Raw genomic sequence first — 24,300 nt, forward strand, 5'->3', positions numbered from 1 at the left:
GCATGGTCTGCAGGTGGTGTGAGAAAAACACCTCAATTATCTCTGAACCCAGAGGTTTGTGTGGCCCATGACCACTGTGGATCCCTGAAAAAGAACCACTTGCAGAACCAACCACTTCAGTGGGAAGCACAGAGGACATTTCAAAGGAACACCACTTCTTGCTCTTGTTCCACTTGGGGCACACCCACCCAGCTGGTGCCACTGCCAAATGCTCTGGGAAGTGCCCAAATGCTTGATTACTATCCCTTCACAGGAACCAACAACTAGAAGCAGCTGGTGCAGCACCTCCTGTGTGGGCTAAGTGAGGTGGGGTGATTCTTGCATGGTCTGTAGGTGGCAGGGGCAAAACACCATAGTTGTCACTGACTCCAGAGGTGGGCTTGGCCTACTACTCCTAAGGGTCCCTGAACATGGACTTTTTGTGATTCCAGTCACCATAGAGTAGGGCATTGTGATTGAACACTACCTGTTATTGTTCTCAAACCCTGGGAACTCACACACCCTTCTGCTGCCAATGCCAAATGCTCAGGGCACATTGTAAATCTGCCTAAGGCTCATTACCACCTCCAAGGGCCCTGAAAATAGGAGTAGCCTGCTCCATCTTCCTGATGGTCCTTGCTGCTAAAAGCCAAGCAACCAGGCACTGACCACTAGCCCTATTCATAGCTTTCTTCTCCCAGGAAAAACAATTGGCACCCTGGGAATAAGAGCCTACTCTCACCAAAAAAAGGAGACAGCAAATAATACAAATTTCCACACCAAAAATAAATAGAGGCACCCTCACAAAATACAAAGGTGTGCACTTGCATAGAAGTAGCCCTGTAAGACTAGTTTGGCTGCCATAAATTCACAGGAAAAGAAAAAAAAAAAACATGAACAAGATGAAGTAGTTCAGGAACCATTCCCAGTTAAAAGAACAGCAGAATTCACCTGAAGCAACAAACAATGAAACAAACCTCTGCAGTCTGATAGGCACTGAGTTCAAAAGGGAGATAGTGAGAATACTGAAGGAATTAGGGCTGAATATCAAGGAATTAAGAGCAGATATGAACAGTAATGTGGATTCCTTTAGAAAGGAACTAGAAAGTATAAGGAAGAACATAAAAAAATTAGAAAACTCATTTGCAGAGATGCGAACTGAGGAAAAGGCACTATAGAGGAGATTGAATAATGCAGAGGAACAAATTAATGACTTGGAAGATGGAAAAATGGAAATCCCTCAATCAGAAGAGCAGACAGAAAACCAATGAAAAAAACAAGAAAGCAATATAAGAGATGTATGTGATAATATAAAGCTGGCCAATCTATGCATAATAGGAATTCCAGGAGAAGAAATAGAAAAGGAGATTGAAAATATCTGAAGAAATTATGTCTGAAAACTTTCCAAATATAAAGGAAACTAATATCAAGATACAGGAAGCATGGAGGACCCCAAACAAATTGAACCCAAATAGGCCCAAACCAAGACATATTATAATAAAAATGGAAAAAGATGATAGAGGATTCTAAAGGTGGTAAGACAAAAACAAAATGTTAATTACAAGGGAACTCCCATAAGGCTATCAGCTGATTTCTCTACAGAAACACTACAGAGGAGAAGGGAATGGCAAGACATATACAAAGTTCTGAATGGAAAAAAATTGTGGCCTAGAATACCATATCCAGAAAGAATATCATATAAAAGAGAAGGAGAAATGAAGAATTTCTTCAACAAACAAAGCTAAAAGAGTAGAGCAAATGTAAACCCATTCTAAAAGAAACACTGAAAGGGCATCTCTAAATTAAAAAAAAACAAAAATAAAAACAAGTAAGAAGAAATAGGATGGAAGAAACCATAATTGGAAAGTAATCACTTAAGTAAACCAGCAAAAATATCTCAAAGAGGAAAAAACTACTGTAAAATTGATGACCAACACAAAGAACAATAAAAGGACAAACATGAAAATGTTAAAAAAGGACTTCATAATCATAGAGTGTGGGGAAGGAAAGTAAGAAAACCTAGACTATTTTTTTATTTTATTTAAAATTTATTTTACTTTAATTTTTTATCACATCTGTATATGTATAACGATCATAATAATCTGATTTCACAGGATTTCCATCCCACAGCCCAGGCACATCCCCCCACGCCCCAAACCATCTCCTCCAGAGACCATAAGTTTTTCAATGTCTGTGAGTCAGCATCTGCTCTGCAAACAAGTTCAGTCTGTCCTTTTTTCAGATTCCACATGTCAGTGAAAGCATTTGATGTTGGTGCCTCATTGTATGGCTGACTTCACTTAGCATGACAGTTTCTAGGTCCATCCATGTTGCAAAAAATGCTGGTATTTCGTTCTTTTTAATGGCTGAGTAATATTCCATTGTGTATATGGACCACATCTTCTGGATCCACTCCTCTGTCAATGGACATTTAGGTTGTTTCCATGTCTTGGCTATTGTAAATAGTGATGCGATGAACATTGGAATACATGTGTCTTTGTGAGTCGTGGTTTTCTCTTGGTAGTTGCCCAGGAGTGGGATTGCTAGATCAAATGGTAGTTCTATGTTTAGTTTTCTGAGGAACCTCCATACTGCTTTCCATGGTGGTTGCACCAATTTACACTCCCACCAACAGTGTACTAGGGTTCCTTTTTCTTCACACCCTCTCTAGCACTTAATGTTTGTAGACTTTTGGATGATGGCCATTCTGGCTGGTGTAAGGTGGTACCTCATAGTGGTTTTGACTTGCATTTCTCTAATAATGAGTGATGTTGAACATCTTTTCATGTGTTTATCGGCCTTCTGTATGTCTTCACTGGAGAAATGTCTGTTTGAATCTTCTGCCCGTTTTTGATGGGGTTCTTTGGTTTTTTTTGGTATGGAGCTAAAGAAAGTGTTTATAAATATTGGAGATTAAACTCTTGTCAGCTGATTCATTTGCAAAGATTTTCTCCCATTGTGTGGGTTGTCTTTTTGTGTTGTTTAGGGTTTCCTTTGCTGGGCAGAAACTTTGAAGTTTGATTAGGTCCCATTTGTTTATTTTTGTTTTTACTGTCATGACTCAAAGAGGTGGATCTGAGAAGATGTTGCTGTTGTTTATGTCAGAGAGGGTTTGGCCTATGTTTTCCTCTAAGAGTTTGATAGTGTCTAGTCTTATATCTAGGTCTTTCATCCATTTGGAGTTTATTTTTGTGTATGGTGTTAGGGAGTGTTCTAATTTCATTCTTTTCCATGTGGCTGTCCAGTTTTCCCAGCACCACTTATTGAACCAGATGTCCTTTCTCCGTTGTATATCCTTGCCTCCTTTGTCATAGATGAGTTGGCTGAAGGTGTGTGGGTTGAATTCTGGGCTTTCTATCCTGTTCCACTGATTTATATTTCTGTCGTTGTGCCAGTACCATGCAGTTTTGATGACTGTTGCTTTGTAGTAGAGTCTGAAGTCCGGGAGCCTGATTCCTCCAGCTCCATTTTTCTTTTTCAGGATGTCTTTGGCTATTCTGTGTCTTTGTGCTTCCAAACAAACTTTAAAATATTTTGTTCAAGTTCTGTGAAAAATGTCCTCAGTGATTTGATAGGGATTGCATTGAATCTGTAGATTGCCTTAGGTAGTATAGTCATTTTGATAATATTGACTCTTCCAATCCAAGAGCATTATATGTCTTTCCGTCTATTTGTGTCATCTTTGATTTCCTTCATCAGTGGCTTATAGTTTTCAGAGTACAGGTCTTTTGTCTATTTAGGTAGGTTTATCCCTAGGTATTTTACTCTTTTGGATGTGATGGTAAATGGGATTGCTTCCCTAATTTCTCTTTCTGATATTTCATTGTTAGTGTATAGAAATGCCATTGATTTCTGTGTATTGATTTTGTATCCTGCAACTTTGCCAAATTTGTGGATGAGCTCTAACAGTTTTCTGGTAGAGTCTTTAGGATTCTCTAGGTATAGTATCATGTCCTCTGCAAATAGGGATAGTTTTACTTCTTCCTTTCCAATTTGGATTCATTTTATTTCTTTTACTACTCTGATTGCTGTGGCTAGGGCTTCCAAAACTATGTTGAAGAGTAGTGGTGAGAGCGGACATCCTTGACTTGTTCCTGATCTCTGCAGGAATTCTTTCAGCTTTTCACCATTGAGAATGATGTTCACTGTGGGTTTGTCATATATGGCCTTTATGATGTTGAGGTAGGTTCCCATTATGCCCACTTTCTGAGGGATTTTTATCAGAAATGGGTATTGGAATTTGTCAAAGGCTTTTTCCACATCTATTGAGAGGATCATATGGTTTGTATTCTTCAGTTTGTTAATGTGGTGTATCACACTGATGGATTTGCGGATATCGAAAAACTTGCATCCCTGGGATAAATCCCACTTGCTCATGATGTACAATCCTTTTAATGTATTGTTGGATGCAGTTTGCTAGTATTTTGTTGAAGATTTTTGCCTCGATGTTTATCAGTGAAATTGGCCTGAAGTTTTCTTTTTTTGTGGTGTCTTTGTCTGGTTTTGGCATCAGGGTGATGGATGGTGGCCTCATAGAATGAGTTTTGGAGAATCCCTTCCTCTGCAATTTTTTGAAATAGTTTCAGAAGGAGTGGTGTTAGCTCTTCTCTAAATGTTTGATAGAATTCGCCTGTGAAGCCATCTGGTCCTGGACTTTTGTTTGTTGGAAATTAGTAAAATACAGTTTCAATTTCAATTCTTGTGTTGGGTCCATTCATCTTTTCTAATTCATCTTGGTTTAGTCTTGGAAGATTGTACTTTTCTAAGAATTTGTCCATGTCCTCTAGGTTTTCCATTTTATAGGCATATAGTTGCATATAGTAGTCTGTTATGATCCTTTGTATTCCTGAGATGTCCACTACTCCTTCTCCTTTTTCATGTCTAATTGTATTGATTTGAGTCCTCTCTTTTTTTCTTGAAAAGTCTGGCTAAGGGTTTATCAATTTTGTGGATCTTTTCAAAGAACTACCTTTTTGTTTTTTGATCTTTGCTATGGTTTTCTTTGCTTCTATTTCATTGATTTCTGCTCTGATCTTGATGATTTCTTTCCTTCTGCTAACTATAGGTTTTGTCTGTTCTTCTCTCTCGAGCTGCTTTAGATGTAAAGTTAGCTTGTTTCTTTGAGCTTTTTCTTGTTTCCTGAGGTGGGCTTGTATTGCTATAAACTTTCCTCTCACAACGGTTTTTGCTGCATCCCATTTGTTTTTGAGTGTCGTATCTTCATTGTCATTAGCTTCTATTTATTTTTTAATTTCCTCTTTGATTTTTTCAGTGATCCATTAGTTGTTTAGTAGCATGTTGTTTAGTCTCCACATGGTTGTGTTTTTTGCAGTTTTTTTTCTTGTTGTTGATTTCCAGTCATATAGCATTGTGGTCCGAAAAGATGCTTGATATGATTTCAATTTTCTTAAAGTTACCAAGGTTAGATTTGTAGCCCAGGATATGATCACTCTTAGAGAATGTTCCATGTGCACTTGAGAAGAATGTGTATTCTGTTGCTATTTTATGGACAGTCCTTTAAATATTTATTAAGTTCATCTGGTTTAATATATCATTCAGGGCCTGTGTTTCCTTAGTGATTTTCCATTTGGTTGATCTGTCCATTGCTTTAAGTGGGGTGTTAAAGTCCCCGACTATTATTGTGTTATTGTAGATATCTCCTTTTAAAGTTTTTAGCAGTTGCCTTATATATCGTGGTGAACCCATGCTGGGTGCGTAGATATTCAAAATTGTTATATCATCTTCTTGGATTCATCCTTTGATCATTATGTAACGTCCTTCTTTGTCCCTTAAAATGTTCTTCATTTAAGTCTATTTTGTCTGATATGAGTATTGCTACTCCCGCTTTTTTTGATCACCATTTGCATGAAATGTTTTCTTCCATCCTCTCACTTTCAATTTTTAGGTGTTCCAAGAAGTGAAGTGGGTCTCCTGAAGACAGCATATATATGGGTCTTGTTTTTGTATTCATTCCGCCAGTCTATGTCTTTTGGTTGGGGCGTTTAGTCCATTAACATTTAAGGTAATTATGGATATGTGTGTTCTTATTGCCATTTTATTAATTGCTTTGGATTTGTTTTTGCTGCTCTTTTTTCTTTCCTTCTTCTCTTGTTCTTTTCTGCCTAGAGAAGTTCCTTTAGTATTTGTTGTAAGGCTGGTTTAGTGTTGCTGAATTCCTCCAGCTTTTGCTTATCTGTGAAGGTTTTGATTTCTCCTTCAAATCTGAATGAGAGCCTTGCTGGGTAGAGTAATCTTAGTTGGAGGTTTTTTCCTTTCATCACGTTAAGTATATCATGTCACTCCCTTCTGGCCTGCAGAGTTTCTGTTAAAAAATCTGCTGATAACCTTATTGGGGTTCCCTTGCATGTTATTTGTTTCTTTTCCCTAGCTGCTTTCAAGATTTTCTCTTTGTCCTTAATTTTGGTCAGTTTGATTAGTATGTGTCTCAGGGTGTTCCTCCTTGGGTTTATTTTGTATGGTACTCGTTGTGCTTCCTGGATTTGAATGAGTGATTCCTTTCCCATGTTAGGGAAGTTTTCTGCTATTATCTCTTGGAATATGTTTTCTGTCGCCTTCTCTCTCTCTTCTCCTTCTGGAACCCCTATAATATGGATGTTGATGTGTTTAACGTTGTCCCAGAGTTCTCTGAGACTCTCTTCATTTGTTTTCAATCTTTATTCTCTTTTCTGTTCCACATCCATAATTTCCACTAATCTGTCCTCTACCTCGCTTATTTGTTCTTCTGCCTCCCATATTTTGCTGTTAGCTGCTTCTAGTGAATTTTTTATTTCAGTTATTGTATTTTGCATCTCTTCTTGTTTAAGTTTTATATCTTGCATCTCTTTGGTCAGTGTTTCCTGTAAATTATCCATCATTGCCTCCAGTTTATTTCCAATGTCTTGCATCATCTTCAGCATCAACAGTCTAAATTATTTTTCCCTGGAGGCTAAGAACCTCCTCCTCACTCAGCTGTTTTCCTGGGGTTTTTCCTTTCTCCCTCATCTGAGCTATAGTTCTCTGTCTTTTCATTTTTATAGGTTTTTGGTGTTGTGACCTTTTTACAGATAATAGAGTTGTAGCCTCTCTTACATCTGATGTCTGCCCCCTGTGGCTGAAGTCGGTATGGGGGGCTTGCTGTAGGCTTCCTGATAGGAGGGGTTGATGCCTGCCCATGGTAGGTGGAGCCAATTCTAATCCCTCTGGTGGGTGGGGCTTAGTTTCTGGATGGGATTAGAGGCAGCTGTGTGCCTAAGGGGTCTTTAGGTAGCCTGTTTACTGAGGGGTGGGGCTGTGATCCCACCTGGATTGTTGTTTGCCCTGGGGCTTCTCAGCAGCTGACCAATGGCTGGGCCAGATTTTCCCAAAATGGCCACCTCCAGAGAAAGGCAAGGCTGCTGAATATTTCTGAGAGCTTTGCTTTCAATGCCCTTCCCTTACAGCAAGCCATGTTCACCTCTGTTTCCCCAGGATGTCCTCCAAGAACTGAGGTCAGGTTTGACCCAGATTCCTATGGAGACTTTGCTTTGCCCTGGGACCAGTGCACCTGAAAGTCTGTGTGCACCTTTTAAGAATGGGGTCTCCATTTCCCCCAGTTCCTTGGAGCTCCTGCACACAAGCCCCACTGGCCTTCAATGCCAGATGTTCCATGGCTCTTTCTCCCCATGCCAGATCCCCACATGAGAGAGTTTGATGTGGGACTCAGATCTCTCACTCCTGTAGGTGAGTCTCTGTGAACCAGTTATTTTCCAGTCTGTGGGGCTTCCCACCCAGGTGGTATGGGGTTGTCTATATCATGAAAATGCCCCTCCTACCTCTTGATGTGTCCTCCTCTTTTTCTTCTGGAGTAGAATATCTTTTTTAACATTTCTAGTACATTTGGGTGAAGAGTGCTGTCTTTAGTTGAGAATTTTGTTGTTTTTAGGAGAGAAGTTGAGCTCCAGTCCTTCTATTCTGCCATCTTAATCCCTCATTAGACTATTTTTTTAACAATGTGTTTAATCCTATAAGACTATCAGGCTAAAGCAAGCAGGTACAAGAAGGGTTTAACATACTTAAAAAACAGGACAACCACAAATCAAATCCAAACATTACATTCATAAAAACTAAAAAGAAATGTGCCTAAGCATAAAATTAATGGAAATCATCCAACCAAATAAAGAAAGGAAGAAAGGCAAAACAGAATAAACTGAAAAACAAGGTTTAAAATGGAAATAAATACACATCTATTAATAATTACCTGAAATGTCAATGGACTAAATGAGCCAATCAAAATACACATAGTTGCAGTTTGGATAAAAAAGCAAAAACCTAGGATCTTTTGTCTACAAGAGACTCATCTTAGGGTAAAAACACATATAGATTGAAAGTGAGAGGAGGGAAATATATATTTCATGACAATGGACAATGAAGGAAATCAGGAGTTGCAATAAACTTTTCAGACAAAATAGACTTTAAAATGAAGGTCATAAAGAAAGAAAAAGAAGGACAGTATTTAATGGTAAAAGGATCCATTCAAGAAGATATTACATTCGTCATTATATATGCTCCTAATATAGGAGCACCCAGATACCTGCAACAAATACTAAAAGATATAAAATGACAAATTGATGGGGAATACAATTATAGTAGGAGACGTTAATGCCAAACTCACATCAATGGACAGGTCTTCTGACAGAAAATCAATAAGGCAACAGAGATCCTAAAAGATCCAATAGAAAAGTTAGACTTCATTGACATTTTCAGGAGATTACATCCAAGAAAATCAGAATATATATTCTTCTTGGGAGTTCCCATCATGGTGCAGTGGTTAATGAATCCAAATAGGAACCATGAGGTTGCAGGTTCAATCCCTGGCCTTGATCAGTGGGTTAAGGATCTGGCATTGCTGTGAGCTGTGGTGTAGGCTGCAGATGTGGCTCAGATGCTGTGTTGCTGTGGCTCTGGTGTAGGCTGGCATCTACAGCTCCAATTAGACACCTAGCCTGGGAACCTCCATATGCCATAGAAATGGCCCTAGAAAAGGAAAAAAAAAGAATATATACTCTTCTTAACTTCACATGGAACATTCTGAAGGATCGATCACAAACTGGGGCACAAAGATAACCTGAACAAATTTAAGAGTATAGAAATTATTTCAAGAATCTTCTCTGACCACAATGGCATGAAACTAGAAATCAACCACAGGAAAAGAAATGATTAAAAACTGACTACATGGAGATTAAACAATATGCCACTAAAAAAACAATGGGTCAATGAGGAAATCAAGAAGGAAATTAAAAAATACCTTGAGACAAATGATAATGAAGACACAACCTCTCAAAATGTATGGGATGCCACAAAAGCAGTGCTCAGAGGGAAATTCATAGCAATACGATCCTTCCTTACAAAAGAAGAGAAATCTCACATCGACACCTTAACCCACCACCTAAATGAATTAGAAAAAGAACAAACAGGAGTTCCTGTCATGGCTCAGTGGTTTACGAATCCAATTAGGAACCACGAAGTTGCGGGTTTGATCCCTGGCCTCACTCAGTGGGTTAAGGATCTGGCATTGCTCTGAGCTGTGGTGTAGGTTGCAGACGTGGCTCAGATCCCATGTTGCTGTGGCTGTGGTGTAGGCTGGCAGCTGTAGCTCTGATTAGACCCCTAGCCTGGGAACCTCCATATGCCATGGGAGAGACCATAGAAAAGGCAAAATGACAAAAAAAAAAAAAAGAATAAACAAAACCTAAAGTCAGCAGAAGGCAGCAAATCATAAAGGTCAAAAAGGAAATCAATTAAATAGAAAAAACAATCAAACCAAGAGTTGTTTCTTTGAAAAGGTAAACAAAATTGAGAAACATCTGTCCATACTCACCAAGAAGAGGAGAAAAAAAAAAGAAACAAATGAACAAAATAAGAAATCAAAAAGAAGAAATCACAATGGATACTGCAGAAATACAAAAAAAAAAACTGTACAACTTTCTAGAGTCTTATAGCCTGCTAAAACTGAATCAAGAAGAAATAGATGAACTGAACAAACCAATGACTAGAAATTAAGTGGAATATGTCTTAAAAACACTCCCTACAAAAAATGTCCAGGACCATATGGCTTCACAGGTAAATTCTAACAAACTGCTTAGGTATGGGTTGATCTCTGGCCCAAAACTTCTGCAAGCCATGTGCATAGCCAAAAAAAAAAAAAAAAAACAACTGGGAGACACTGATTCCAGACATTTAAATAAATCTATTTCCAATTATTAACTAATCACTAAACTAAATGGGCAGAGATTTCAGTAGCCATAAATGACCATAACCTTATGGAATCTCTTCAGGAAATCACTAAACAGAAAGAGAAAACAACAAAACCTGCACCACTAACCATAAATAAGGAAGCAGGAGAGTCTGATATACACACTTGCCATTTATTTTATCTAAGACATTCAGTTTTCAAAAAAAAACTTTTCAATAAATCTAAAAATCATTAAATATGTTTTATATCAAGTAAACAAAGCAGTCAATATAAACTCCCTAAGGAAGAAGAGATGTTGGACCTGCTAGTAAAAAATTTTAAGTTGATTGTTAAAAATTTGTTCAGAGAAATAAAATTAATTATGTCTAAAGGATTTAAGGAAAATATGGATTGATTCTAAATACAGAATATCAATCGAGAGAAAAAAATTTCAGAAAATAAAAAAATAAATTCTGAGGTTAAGCAGTATATTGCTAGATGTCCCTACAAAATTCATTGAAACATACTTCCCCAATGTGATAGTATTTGAAGGTGGGGCCTTTGAAAAGTGATTTCGTCTAAGGATGGAGCCCTTGTGAATATGATTTCTGCCCTTATAAAAGAGACCCCCGAAAACTCCTTCAACACTTCCACGATGTGAGGCATAAGAAGATGACTGTCAATCCTTGAAACAGGTATAATATTCTCACCAGACAGCAAGCTAGCATTTTATCTTGGACTTCCAAGCTTTCAGAATGATGAGAAATAAATGTGTGTTGTTCCCATATGGTCTGTCATAAGTTGGTATAATAGCTCAAACAGACTAGACACATATTAACTGATTTTAAAATAATCGTAAGAGAAGATCAAATCTCCAACACAAGAGAGATTTGAGTTGGCTTAAGAAAAAACAAGCATAGTTGAAAATAGACCAATGGGATTATTAAGCCTTGGAAGCAGAGATAGAAAAGAATGAAGAAAAAGTGGACAGAATCCTTAGAAATCTGGAGGGCACCACATGTACCAATGTGCATTAAATGAGAGTAACAGGAGTGCAGAGAGAAAAAGGCAGATGGTATATTTAATGAAATGATAGTCAAAAACATTCCATATTGGATGAAAAGCATGATTGGCATAGCCAAGAAATTAGAAAGTTCAAGAAGTATGAATTTCAAAGTTATTCCAACTTAAACATAATCAAGCTGTCAAGAGCCAGAAACAAAGAGAGTCTCTTAAAAGAATCATGAGACAAGAGAATTGTCACTTACAAAGAATCCTCAATAAGAATAATAGCAGACTTCTCATAACCACCATGAAAGTCAGAAAGTGGTAGGATGATATTTTCAAATTACCAAAAGAAAATGACAATTACAAAATGGTTCTATATCTAGCAAGCAATCCTTCAAAAATGAATATAAAATTGAGAAAATTTAAAAACTAATGAATAATTTGTCAGAAGACCTGTACCATAAGAAATTCTAAAAGGAGTCCTTCAGGATGAAAGGAAAGGTTATTTGAAAGTAAGTTCAATCTATCTAAAAAAAATTAAAAATCATCAATAAAGATAACTATAGGCTTATCTTGGAGATGTTGTGGGTTTGGTCTAAACCATTTCAATAAAGGAACTATCACAATAAAGCATTAAAATAATGATTTTTTTGGTTTCCCAGTGCATAAAAAGTTATTTTACACTCAATATATGCTATTATGTGTGCATTATTATATAGCATTATATCTAAAAAACAATGTACTTACTTTAACTAAAAATACCTATTTCTAAAAACAAGCATTCAATAATTTGAGACTTCAGTGAGTCATAGTCTTTTTGCAATAGTAATATCAAGGTTCACTGATCACAGATCACAGATCACCATAACACATGTAATAAATAATGAAATGTGATACAGAGACACAGCATCAGCAATTTCTGTGGGAAAAAAAGTGGTGCCAATATACTTGCTCAATTCAGGGTTGACATCAGTCTTCCACTTGTAAAGACCACATTATTTGCCAATTTCAATAAAGAGAAATCTGATTTTATAAAGGTATGTAGTACATAAATAAACAGGGAAAGTAGTATGAATGTGTTTTGATTTTTAACTTTTCTTCTATTATCTTGTTTAAAAGACTGCATGAAATAATTCTAAATCTATGTGGATAGTTTACATAGTGTATAAAGATGTAATTTGTATGACAGAAGCAACCCAAAGAAGAGAAGTAGGGAGTAAGACTACTTTGGAGAAAACATTTTCTATGTAATTGAAATTAATTGGTATTGGTCTGAACTATATAGGTTTATGTATACATGTAATTATAATTTCAGGGCAACTACTAAAAGTATATCTCTGAATATATAGAAAAAAATTGAAATAAAATGAAAGACTAGGAAATATTTAACGTGAGGAGTTCCCATTGTAGCTCAGTGGAAAATAACCTGAATATCATCCATGAAGATGTGGTTCAATCCCTGGCCTTGCTCAGTGGATTAAGGATCCAGCATTGCTGTGAGCTGTGGCATAGGTCACAGATGCAGCTCAGATCTGGCATTGCTGGGATTGTGGTATAGGTCAGTAGCTATAGCTCTGATTTGACCCCTAGCCTGGGAACTTCCATATGCCACACCTGTGGCCCTAAAATATAAATATGAAAGAAGTCTCCAATGTAGAAAGTGGAGGATATAAAACCTAAAATAATGCCATAGTATCATGTATAAATTTTATTTAACAGTAATTTCATTAACTTTAAACTGATTAAACATTCCAAAGAGAAGTCACATAATAATAGAGAAAAAATCATCGAACTATACATTATGCCTGGGGACAAAAATTAGATTAAAAGTTACAAACACATTGAAGTATAAGGGGTAGGAAAAGATATATAATGCAAACAATGGCCAAAGGACAGAAGGGGTGGATCTATTAGTATGAGGCAAAACAGAATCTAAGAAAAAGTGTCTCAAAAATCAGAGAACATTTTAAATGATAAAAGGATTAAACTTCAGGAAAATATAGTGTGTATAAATATGTACACACTTAATAATGAAGTTCTAAAATGCATAAAGCAAAAACTGAGAGAATTGAAGGAACAGACAGAAAAGTTAATTTAGCAGTTGCAGATTTCAAACCCAACATTCAACAAAGGTAGAACAAATAGAAAAGAAAAAAGGATAATAAAAGGCTTCACAAAACCATAATCCAAATATACCTAAGAGACATCTACAGAATATTTCACACAATAACAGAACACATGTTCCTCGCAAGTGCATATTTAACATTCTCCAGGGTACACAATATGTTAAACCGTAAGACAAGCCTTGATAAATTTAAAAGATTTACATTATGTAGAGCATGTGCCCTGACTACAACAGAATTAAATTAAAAATAAATGACAAAAGGAAATTTAGGAAATCCATGAATATATGGAATTTAAAAATCTACATATCTAATTGGTCAGTGAATAAATCACAATGAAAATTCAGGAATACCTTTACAAGAAAGAAAATGAAAATGCACACATTGAAAGTACAAAATGCAGCATAAGTCCCTTAAAGTGAAATTTATAGCTGTCAATCCCTTTATTAAAAAGAAATAAGATGCTCACTTCAACAACACATACACTAAAATTGGAATGATACAGAGATTATTAGCATGGCCCCTGTGCAAAAATGACATGCAAATTCATGAAGAGTTCCATATTTTTTCTGGGAATCTGGGGTTAAAAGATGCAAACTATTGCATCTGGAATGGATAAGCAATGAGATCCTGCTGTATAGCCTTGGGAACTACATATAGTCACTTGTCATGCATGATGATAGAGGATAATGAGAGAAAAAGAATGTGTGTGTGTGTGTGTGTGTGTGTGTGTGTGTGAGACTGGGTCACTTTTCTGTACAGTAGAAAATTGGCAGAACACTGTAAACCAACTGTAATGAAAAATTTAAAATCATTAAAAATGAGCAAAAAATGAAATAAGGATAACAAAATTATCCTCCTCCTTTTACCTAAACAATATATAAAACAGAGAGCAAACTACACCCAAAACTCACATAAGGGAGTAAAATTAATTAAAACAGAACTAAATGAAATGGGAAATAGCAAAATAATAATGAATATTGATAAAACCAAACATTAAGGTCTTTGAAAATATTAACACAGTTGACAAAAATTTAGCTTGGCAGACCAAAGAAAAGAAAGATTTAAATTATTAACATTGGAAAGAACATCTCTACCAAAGAAGTTGGGGCCCAATTTTCAAGTGCTTTCTTTTAAAAAGAACTTTCATTTCCTTCTCCTGGAAGTCAAGTTCACTCCTAAAGCAGGCAATATTATCCCCAACACCTGCCATCCACTACCCTCACTCCTCTTTAATCTGAGGGTTTTATATTCCTCACCCCTGCTTATCCACTGGCAAAATGTTTAGTCTCACTGTGGAAATAATGACAAAATTGTGTTTTTAGCAGGATGCATTTCTTTGCAGTGGAAATAGTCTTTAAAAGCAACCGTGATGTACCACCTCACACTGGTCAGAATGGCTATTACTAATAGATCTACAAATAACAAATGCTGGAAGAGAGTGTGGAGAAAATGAAACCCTCCTATACATTTGGTGGGAATGTAAAATGGTACAACCACTATGGAAAACAGTATGGAGGTACTTCAGAAACAATCTGGAATCCCACTCCTGAGCATATATCTGCATAAAACTTTCTTTGAAAAAGATACATGCACAACTATGTTTATTACAGCACTATTCACAGCACTCAAGATATGGAATCAATCTAAATTTCCATTGACAGATGAATGGATTAAGAAGATGTGGTGCATACATACAATGGAACACTAATCAACCATAAAAAAAGAAAATAATGCCATTTGCAGCAACATGGATATAATTAGAAATTCTCATACTAAGTGTAGTTAAGTCGGAAAGACAAAGACAGATACCATATGATATCACTTATATGTGGAATCTAAAATATGGCACAAGTGAATCTATCTACAGAACAGAAAGTAACTCATCGACATGGAGAACACATTTGTAGTTGCCAAGGAGAGGGGGAAAGAGTGGGATGAACAGGAAGTTTGGGGTTTGTAGATGTAAACTCTTTGGATTTGGAATGGATAAGCAATGAATTCCTGCTGTATAGCACAGGGAACTGCATCCAATGACTTGTGATGGAATATGATGGAAGATATTATGAGAAAAAGAATGTATATATATATATATTCATAACTGGGTCACTTTGTTGTACAGCAGAAATTAACAGAACATTGTAAATCAAGTATAATAAAAAATAAGCATTACTTTGTCACAATTTCTAATTATATTATAAATATCACATACTGGAGGAACAATAAAAAATAGAAATGAAAATTCAATTCTGTCTATTAATCCAGTATACAACTAAAGAGGGATGATGGGTTTTCTAAAATGACAGTCATGGTTATCACTTCTTTGTTGACTAACTATAAAATTAATTGCTCAACTTTTTTTTTCTAAGGCATGGCTTCAGACCTCTAAAATGGGGAATACATAATACACAATTGCGATCATTCTATCTACGTTCTTAGTTGTTATTCCTAGTAAATGTTCAGTGTAAGGCAATTATTTTTTATCTCTGCTATTATTATTTGTTACATAAAGCAGAGATGGGATATGTCAATGTAAATTCAAGAAGAATAATAAAGGTAAAGACAACATTAAGGTTGTTTATTGAGTGATATACAAAGAGACCTGTGCAAAAGTTTGTAAGTTTTATTTGGTCTCATTTTTTTTTTTATTTTTGATTTTATTTCTATTGCCTTTGGAGAATGACCTAAGAAATGTGTAGTTTATGTCAGAGAATGTTTTGCCTATGTTCTCTTCTAGGAGTTTGATGGTGGCATGTCTTATGTTCAAGTATTTAAGCCATTTTGATTTTATTTTTGTTCATGACATGAGGATATTTTCTAATTTCATTTATTTACATGCAACGCTTCAGTTTTCCCAGTACCACTTGCTGAAATGACTTTTTCCCATTTTATATTCTTGTCTCCTTTGTCAAATATTAATTGACCATAGGTGTCTGAGTTTATTTCTGGGATTTCTAGTCTGTTCCATTGATCTATATGTCTTTTTTGGTACCAGTACCACACTGTTTTGATTACTGTAGTATTGTAATATTGTCTGAAATTATGAGAAAGTCATACCTCCTGTTTTTTTTTGTTTGTTTGTTTTTCTCCTAAGGATTGCTTTGGCAGTTCTGACTCATTTATTTTTCCATGTAATTTTTTGGATTATTTCTTCTATTTCTGTGAAAAACTATAATGGGTAATTTGGTAGGGATCAAATTGAATCTGTAAGTTGTTTTGTGTATTATGGCCATTTTAACAATATTAAATCTTCCGATTCAGGAGCATGGGCTATATTTCCATTTCTTTGAATCCTCTTTCATTTCCTTTATTAATACTTTATAGTTCTCAGTGTATAAGTCTTTGACCTGACCAAAAAATCCTTGGTCAGGTTTATTCCTAGGTGGTTTTTATTTTTGGTGTAATTTTAAAAGACTACCTTTTAAATTTCTCTTTCTTTTAATTTATTGTTAGTTTATAGAACTGTAAGATATTTCTGTATGTTAATTTTGTAGCCTGCAACTTTACTGAATTCACTTATTAGGTCTAATTTATTTTTTTTCTTGGTGGTGTCTTTAAGATTTTCTCTGAATTGGATCATGTTATTTGCAAAGAGTGAAATTTTATTTCTTTTTTTCCAATGTGGATTCCTGTAATTTTTTTTCTTGTATAATTGCTCTTTCTAAGATTGCCAATACTATATTTAATACAAAAATGGCAAGAGGGAGCATCTTTGTCATATTCCTGACCTTAAAAGAAATTCCTTCATCAGAGTTCCTGTCATGGCTCAGTGGTTAATGAACTTGAATAGCATCCATGAGGATGCCAATTCAATCCCTGGCAGATTAAGGATCTAGCATTGCCCTGAGCTGTGGTGTAGGCTGCACACACAGCTCAGATCCCGCATTTCTGTGGCTGTGGCATAAGCCAGTGGCTGCAGCTCTGACTCGACCCCTAGCCTGGGAAGCTCTATATGCTGGGGGTGCGGCCCTAAAAACAAAAAAAAAAAAAGAAAAAGAAAAAAATTCCTTCATATTTTCACCATTAACTATAATGTTATCTGTGGGTTTGCCATAAATGGCCTTATTATTTTGAGGTGTATTTCCTCTATGACAACTTCATTAAGAGTTTTTGTCATAAATGGATATCAAATTTTGTGAAATGCTTTTTCTGCATGTATTGAGATGATCAGATTTTTTAATTTGTTAATGTGGTATGTAACATTGATTGATTTTTGGATATTGAATCATTTTAGAATTCTTGGCATGAATCTGTTTGATCATGATATGTTACTTTTAATATATTGTTGAATTCAAATTTCTAACATTTTGTAAAAGACTTTTGCATCTATATTTTGCACCAATATCTTATTTGTTATTTTTTTATTTTATTTGTTTTTTTTATTTTATTTATTATTTTTTTTTGTCTTTTTGCCATTTCTTAGGCCGCTCCCGTGGCATATGGAGGTTCCCAGGCTAGGGGTCGAATCGGAGCTGTAGCTGCCAGCCTATGCCAGAGCCACAGAAATGCGGGATCTGAGCTGTGTGTGCAGCCTCCACCACAGCTCACGGCAATGCCGGATCGTCAACCCACTGAGCAAGGCCAGGGATCAAACCCACAGCCTCATGGTTCCTAGTCGGATTCGTTAACCACTGCGCCACAACGGGAACTCCTGCACCAATATCATCATTCATATGATCCTGTAATTTTCTCTCTCTCTCCCTTTTTTTTTGAAAGATATCTTTGTCTGGTTTTGGCATAAGAATGATGCTAGTCTTATAGAATTAGTTTGGAATTATTCCTCCCCTTTAAATTTTTTGCGTAGTTTACAAAAAATAGGTGTTAAATATTCTGAAAAATATTGGTGGAATTCACCTGTGAAGGATTTTGGTCCTGGATTTTTTTATTGGGAATTTTAAATTACTGATTCAATTTCACTACTACTAATCATTTTGATCAGATATTCTATTTCTTCCTAATTCAGTCTTGGGAGACTAAACAGTCCTAGGAATTTATCCATTTCATCTAGGTTATTCAGTATGTTGGGGTATATTTTTTGTAGTAATCTTTAAATCTTTTTTATTTCTGTGTTATTGGTCATAAGTTCTCCTTTTTAATTTCTGATATTATTTACTTTGGTCTTCTCTATTCTTATGTTGATGAATCTGGAAAAATATTTATCAATTTATTTATCTTTTCAAAGAACCAGATCTTTGTTTGTTTAATTTATCTTTTCTATTTTAAGTTAATTTAATTACCTCCCATTCTGTTCTTTATTATTTCCTATCCTCTACTAAGTTTGAGTTTTCTTTGCTGTTCTTTGAAATAAATATTTTTAAGGAAAAACGATATTTATCTATATATGTAAAGACTAAATTTTCTTTTAAAGCATATATTATTTTACTTAGCTAATTCAAAGATAGCCTAGACTATTTTAATAAACAGCACATGTTATAATTTCATTTTTCAGCTTATGTATCTTGGTAATTAAAAATTTAGCCAGTTTGATTTGTAGTATCTAACAAGAATAGTTATCACCTCCCACCAATTATTTCTTATAGCTTGTGAAAAACAGTACCTTCCCCAACAACATCCTTTCACTATCTTGCATCTATGATAAATCTGTTCTTTTCTTGTTTCTGAAGGAAAGGCATATACTACAGTGACCTCAGAGGGAGATAAGCACCACTGCAGTTCATATACCTGACTCCTCCGTGTGCCTACAAATAAATCTCTGCCAAGGTGAAGTAGAAAGCAAATAGAAAAGGAAGAAAAAGCCAAGAGAGACCCATTTTTCTTATCAATTCCATTAACAAAATACAAAGATTCAGAATCTGAAGTCAGCAGACAGTTAGTCACTTCCTAGCTAACTTCACACTCACAGAAAGACTAACATACAAGGATTCCTTTTACTGCATATACACAAACTAGAGATAAATGCAAGATTTCTTCCAACCCCTTGCTCAAAAATGAATTATTTTATAACATAATTATAATCCAGATTATAACCCCATTTTTTTCCCCAAAGCCAAATCAGGAGGTTCTTTTCTCATAATGGGAATGCAACAAAATGGAATAAAATATTTAAACTACAACTAGATTATTTCAATTCTCTAAGTTTTCCTATATACAGTTTTTTTATGTTTCATTCTGAGACAAAAAAATAAAACTAGGAATATCTATTTGAGTATAATGATTTGGAAAAACTGTTGAATAATAAAAGTCACTTCTAACTAATGGTTAACTTTTTTTGCTCTTTACCTTAACTATGATGGTTATTATGGAAAGATCAGTAGTGCTTCACAATGGAGAATTATCAGAAACAGTTTTCTTTTTTGGCCATGTCTGTGGTATGTGGAACTTCCTGGGCCAGGGATTGAACCTGAGTCACAGTAGTGACAACACCAGATCCTTAATCCTTTGAGCCATCAGTGAAAGCAATAGAAATGGATTTCTTAGGAAATTTTTAAAAATATATAAATGAGGCCAAGTGACATTTTAATAATTTGAGGAAATTTGAAAATAATCTTGTAATATTGTGTCCATAGCAATTTTTAATGATGTAGAGAAATTAATTTTCTTGAAAATGTTCAGAGGTGAAAAATATAATGCTTCCAAATCAAAAAACTTTTATCTCTGTATTTCTCAGAAGTCATTTGATATCTAATTATGAATTAATTTACAATCTTATTAATCTTTTATAATATGTATTCCTTATTTTTTCCTCCTCCGTGAAACATCCATACTTTAGATATTTGAAATATTGCATCACACATGATAATAGCAAAATATATGAAAATAAATCATGTTCTAGTTTGTCCAATAACATAAAGTCTAAATTCTTTATAAGCAATGTTTTTTCAGGTCACCTGATTCTTTCCCTTGCACCAGAGGTAGTAGGCAGAGGATCCAGAATGGGCCCTTTATACCCTTGGTTACAACAATTTTTCAGAATTTGGAATGAAGTTGGATTCAGGCACAAAATAATTCTTTGTTCCTTTACTACTTTTAGAAAGTGGTCCTTTATCTTTGATCAAAGAAATGAGCAAAAAGAGAAATCTAGACACCCGTGCCAATATTTAGATCAACATTTATCCGGACTTGAAACAAAAAAAAACTAGAGTTTCAGTTTACTTAAGTCAATATATACTCTATTTAGGTGAACAAGATTGATTTGTTTCTTAAAAAATAAAAATTATTTTCTGATATGAGGAGTTAAGCTTAAACATGGAATTGCAAGGACATCAGTTCAGAAATAGAAAAAGTAATTTTCTTGCTTTGTCTGAATGCCTTTTCACACTAAGCCTTCTTATTAAGTCATCTCTATATCAGATAATTTTTTTTTCTTTTTGCCTTTTCTAGGGCTGCTCCCATGGCACATGGAGGCTCCCAGGCTAGGGGTAGAATAAGAGCTGTAGGGCCAGCCTACGCCACAGCCATAGCAATGCAGGATCTGAGCTGTGTCTGTGACCTACACCACAGCCCACAGCAACACCAGATCCTTAACCCACTGAGCAAGGGCAGGGATCGAACCTGCAACCTCATGGTTCCTAGTCAGATTCATTAACCACTGCACCACAATAGGAACTCCCAGATAAAATTTTTAAACATTTTATTATTCTATAAAATTAATTCATTACCAACTAATCACTCTTGTAGACATCATCTATATTTCCAAGTGAAGAATGGCATTGTGCCTTATATATTTTGGTAACAGCTTCCTTTTAGGGGAAAAAACAAGAAACTTGGCTCAAAGAGATAATCGCTGTCCTTGCAGGTCTTGGCTTCTGTATAAATACACTTTTTAAAAAAAGCACACAAAAAACAATTTGTGTACATATCTGATTCTTTTGATCAAGACCCTTCCAATCCACTCTTCTCAGATGGTCATAAAGATAAATAGTGAACACATATCTTACTTAACCTTCTGTCAGTGGCTTTGCCAAGGCACATGAAATATGGCAGATTTACAGGGTATAAGTAACTGATTGTAAACTGCCATCAGACATTTCATCTTTATGGGGCTGGAGGAGTTTGTTATAAAAATATAACACAGGATCTTAACTGATTGCTTAATATTCACTTAGTAACAGTATGAGCTTAACTATATACTTTATTGCTACAATTAGATATCTATATATTATACTTGATTGAATACATCCTATTTATACTGCTTATATTCTTTTGTGGAGGAGCATTCTGGATCAAATGCATTCTTAGAATATTTGTTGTTAATTTGAGCTAGCATATGTAAACCCCTTGATATTGTTAGAAACAAACTTTATATATATAAAATAATCTGATGTCACCTTAAGCATATCTGTTTTCAAAAACTTTAGGCAGTAAAACTGGAAAAAGTTTAAAAAAAAAAAGCTGGAAAGAGTTTTGTGATTTTTTTTTGGACTAAAAATATTAGACTGTGTCAGCATCAAGGGGAAACCAAGCTATATATATTTAGAATTTAAAAAATAGTAAACATTCTAGGTACTTTTTATATAATGCTTATTTCCTATTATGTAATTCTTAGAAAGCATAAAGGATCATAAAGAGAGATTAGAAAGAAGATTGAAAGGCAAATAAAGATAGAAAATTACTCAAAGATAAAATTACCTGATGTTTCTATAATGGACAGACATGCTGGAAGTTTTCTCATCATGCTTTAGTGTATAAGCAAAGTGAATTTGATAGGAATGGAGTATGAGAGTTACATGGGAAGATATGGAAGTCCTAATAAGGGACCATAGCTAAAGACAGAAACATGGAGAACTTTGAAAGATGATGTTAAGTTAATAATTGCTTAAGAGGGAACATCATATTGAGGCAGGCTTGTTTGACTAGTGGAGGAGTGAGATATGCCTCAGGCCATTGGGTGGGGGATGGGGTGAGGCCTGCATTCAGGTTCAGACCAAGAGCAAGAGTTTAAGGACCATTCTTCAGCTGAATGGAATAGGCACAATGACAATCATAGTCTGACTTTATAGGGCCAAATACTATCTTACCAGATACCAAATAGGAGCTTCTACTTGATGAAAGATGAAGATGTGGGCTCTTCCCATCCCCACTCCCATTGGATTATAAGACTATAGCCCACCTAATTGTCAGGGCAGAGCCTCTTTGCCTGCCTGCTTACATCTCTAACAAGCGTCCAATCCTAATAAATCTATTTCTTCCCTATCACTTTGTCTCTCACTGAATTCTTTCTGTGCTGAGGCACAAAGAACCTGAACCACAGTAAGTCCAGATACTGGGTGAATGAAAAACCAGGGGTTCAAGTCCCAATCTGGGTTTTAGCCGGGCCATAGTCCTGCTACATGGTTCTGGTTAGGTTCAAGTCATAGTGCTGTCAGTTTCAAATTGACTTTCTAAAAATATTGAGAGTAAAAATGAAGTAAGTCACTGGGACTTCAGGATATGTGACACAAGAACGCTAGATCAATGAAGATATGAGGTCATTATAATGAGGCTTATAATAGTCATGGATATAAACTGATAAGGAACATTCATGAAGATGTCTCAGAGAAAAAAATGAGATATGTTAAGGCATTAATAGGATGTTATCATGGCCCAGTTTTTCAGTCAAGATTGTAACTAAACAGGGCCCTGTGAAGATCCTGGGCACAAGCCTTCCTGTGTTCCCATTTCTTATTTTAAGGGAATATGCTTAAGCCTTCATGACTTTTCCTGAGTTCCAAAGGGCAGGTTCTAACAGGGAAGAGAGAGGATGCATAAAGAAGGAAAGAACACTCAAGAAACAGTAGTGCAGTCTCAGGGCAGTCTTCTGGTCCCTCTTCAAGGAATATACATAATAATATCTTTGAGTTCTTCTGCAGAGCTTAAACAACCAACAAAGGCAAACCAGAAAGGAGGACCACCAGAAGCAGTCCTGGAGCCACTAAGCACCAACTTTGAAGAAGAATGCAAGCTTGCACCTACGCTGATCCTTTCTGTGGCCCTATTTTCCACCTCCAAATTCTATAACCACATCCTGATCTCCCTCATGCAAGGGCACAGTCTTTAGGACATTAGCCTGCTGTGGCCTCCTTCGCTTGGCAAAGCAAAAAAGCTATTTTTTATTTCATTTTGCTGAAAACATTGTCTACATATTTCTATTTGGCATGGATGGACAGAAGCTGAATTTTGGCAACAGAATTCAGTCAAGGAAGAAGAGTCACACTTAATATTATGGATAAGGCATTTAAAACACTAATTTGAGCTTGACATTTGTGGGTGGAGCTTGGACAGCAAAAGTCTACAAAAGCCTGGAAGTAGAGGAATGAAGAAGTTGCTAACAGGTCCTTGTGAAGAGATGTCTACCCCAAATGCTGGGCCTGAGACTCCTGGTAAGTTGCCTCTGCCTCTGGACAGTTTCATCTCCATGGGTCCGCATCTAAGTGCGTGATGATAGGCTTGGGGCCTCTGTGGGTCAGCAAGTGAAGCAGGCAGAAGGAAAGAAGGGATAAGGATTCCATGAGGGGAGCTTGGAACCCAGGGGTGGGTGGAAATCTTCAGTAATGGCTCCCACTTCACTCCTGTTTCCCAAGTCTCATGCACAATTTTCTTTTGTCCAATTCTCACATAGAACCATACAAGGAAGGAGGCTCTGGGAAACCTCATTCCAGCTTAACCAAATCAAAAGAATGTAAATCAACATGTCTTATGTTATAGTCCCTTAGAATGTTAGGTTGTCTAAAACCAGCCTTTAGAGGAGGAAGTCAAAGAGAGTGTATAGCCTTGAAAAATGCAAGCAGAACCATGCATATTCAGTAGAGTTATGAAACACCTTAACTTGACTGAATACAACTTTGAACAAAGTCTTGGGGTTTATATAGGTACAGGTTTTGATAGTGACTGTGGAAGGGTGGTCCATAAAAAACTGATTCCAATACAGAATGGTGGCTAACACTACAAAGAAAATTGCAAGTGATTAAAAAGGAGTAGTTTTCCTAACTAGACAGAGAGAAGCTCTTGTACTGAGCAGTGAAACATAAAGAATGGGTGAAC

At 35.8% G+C, this 24,300-nt stretch overlaps 1 non-coding gene across 1 annotated transcript; it reads left to right on the plus strand.

The window, feature by feature from the left end:
• Nucleotides 1-13,781: 13,781 nt before the first annotated feature.
• Nucleotides 13,782-13,888, plus strand: LOC125110467 (U6 spliceosomal RNA). The gene has a single exon (XR_007130641.1). It is a non-coding gene; the product is annotated as a U6 spliceosomal RNA (small nuclear RNA).
• Nucleotides 13,889-24,300: the final 10,412 nt, after the last annotated feature.

This window comes from Phacochoerus africanus, chromosome 10, assembly GCF_016906955.1.
Source record: "Phacochoerus africanus isolate WHEZ1 chromosome 10, ROS_Pafr_v1, whole genome shotgun sequence".
Lineage (NCBI taxonomy): Eukaryota > Metazoa > Chordata > Mammalia > Artiodactyla > Suidae > Phacochoerus > Phacochoerus africanus.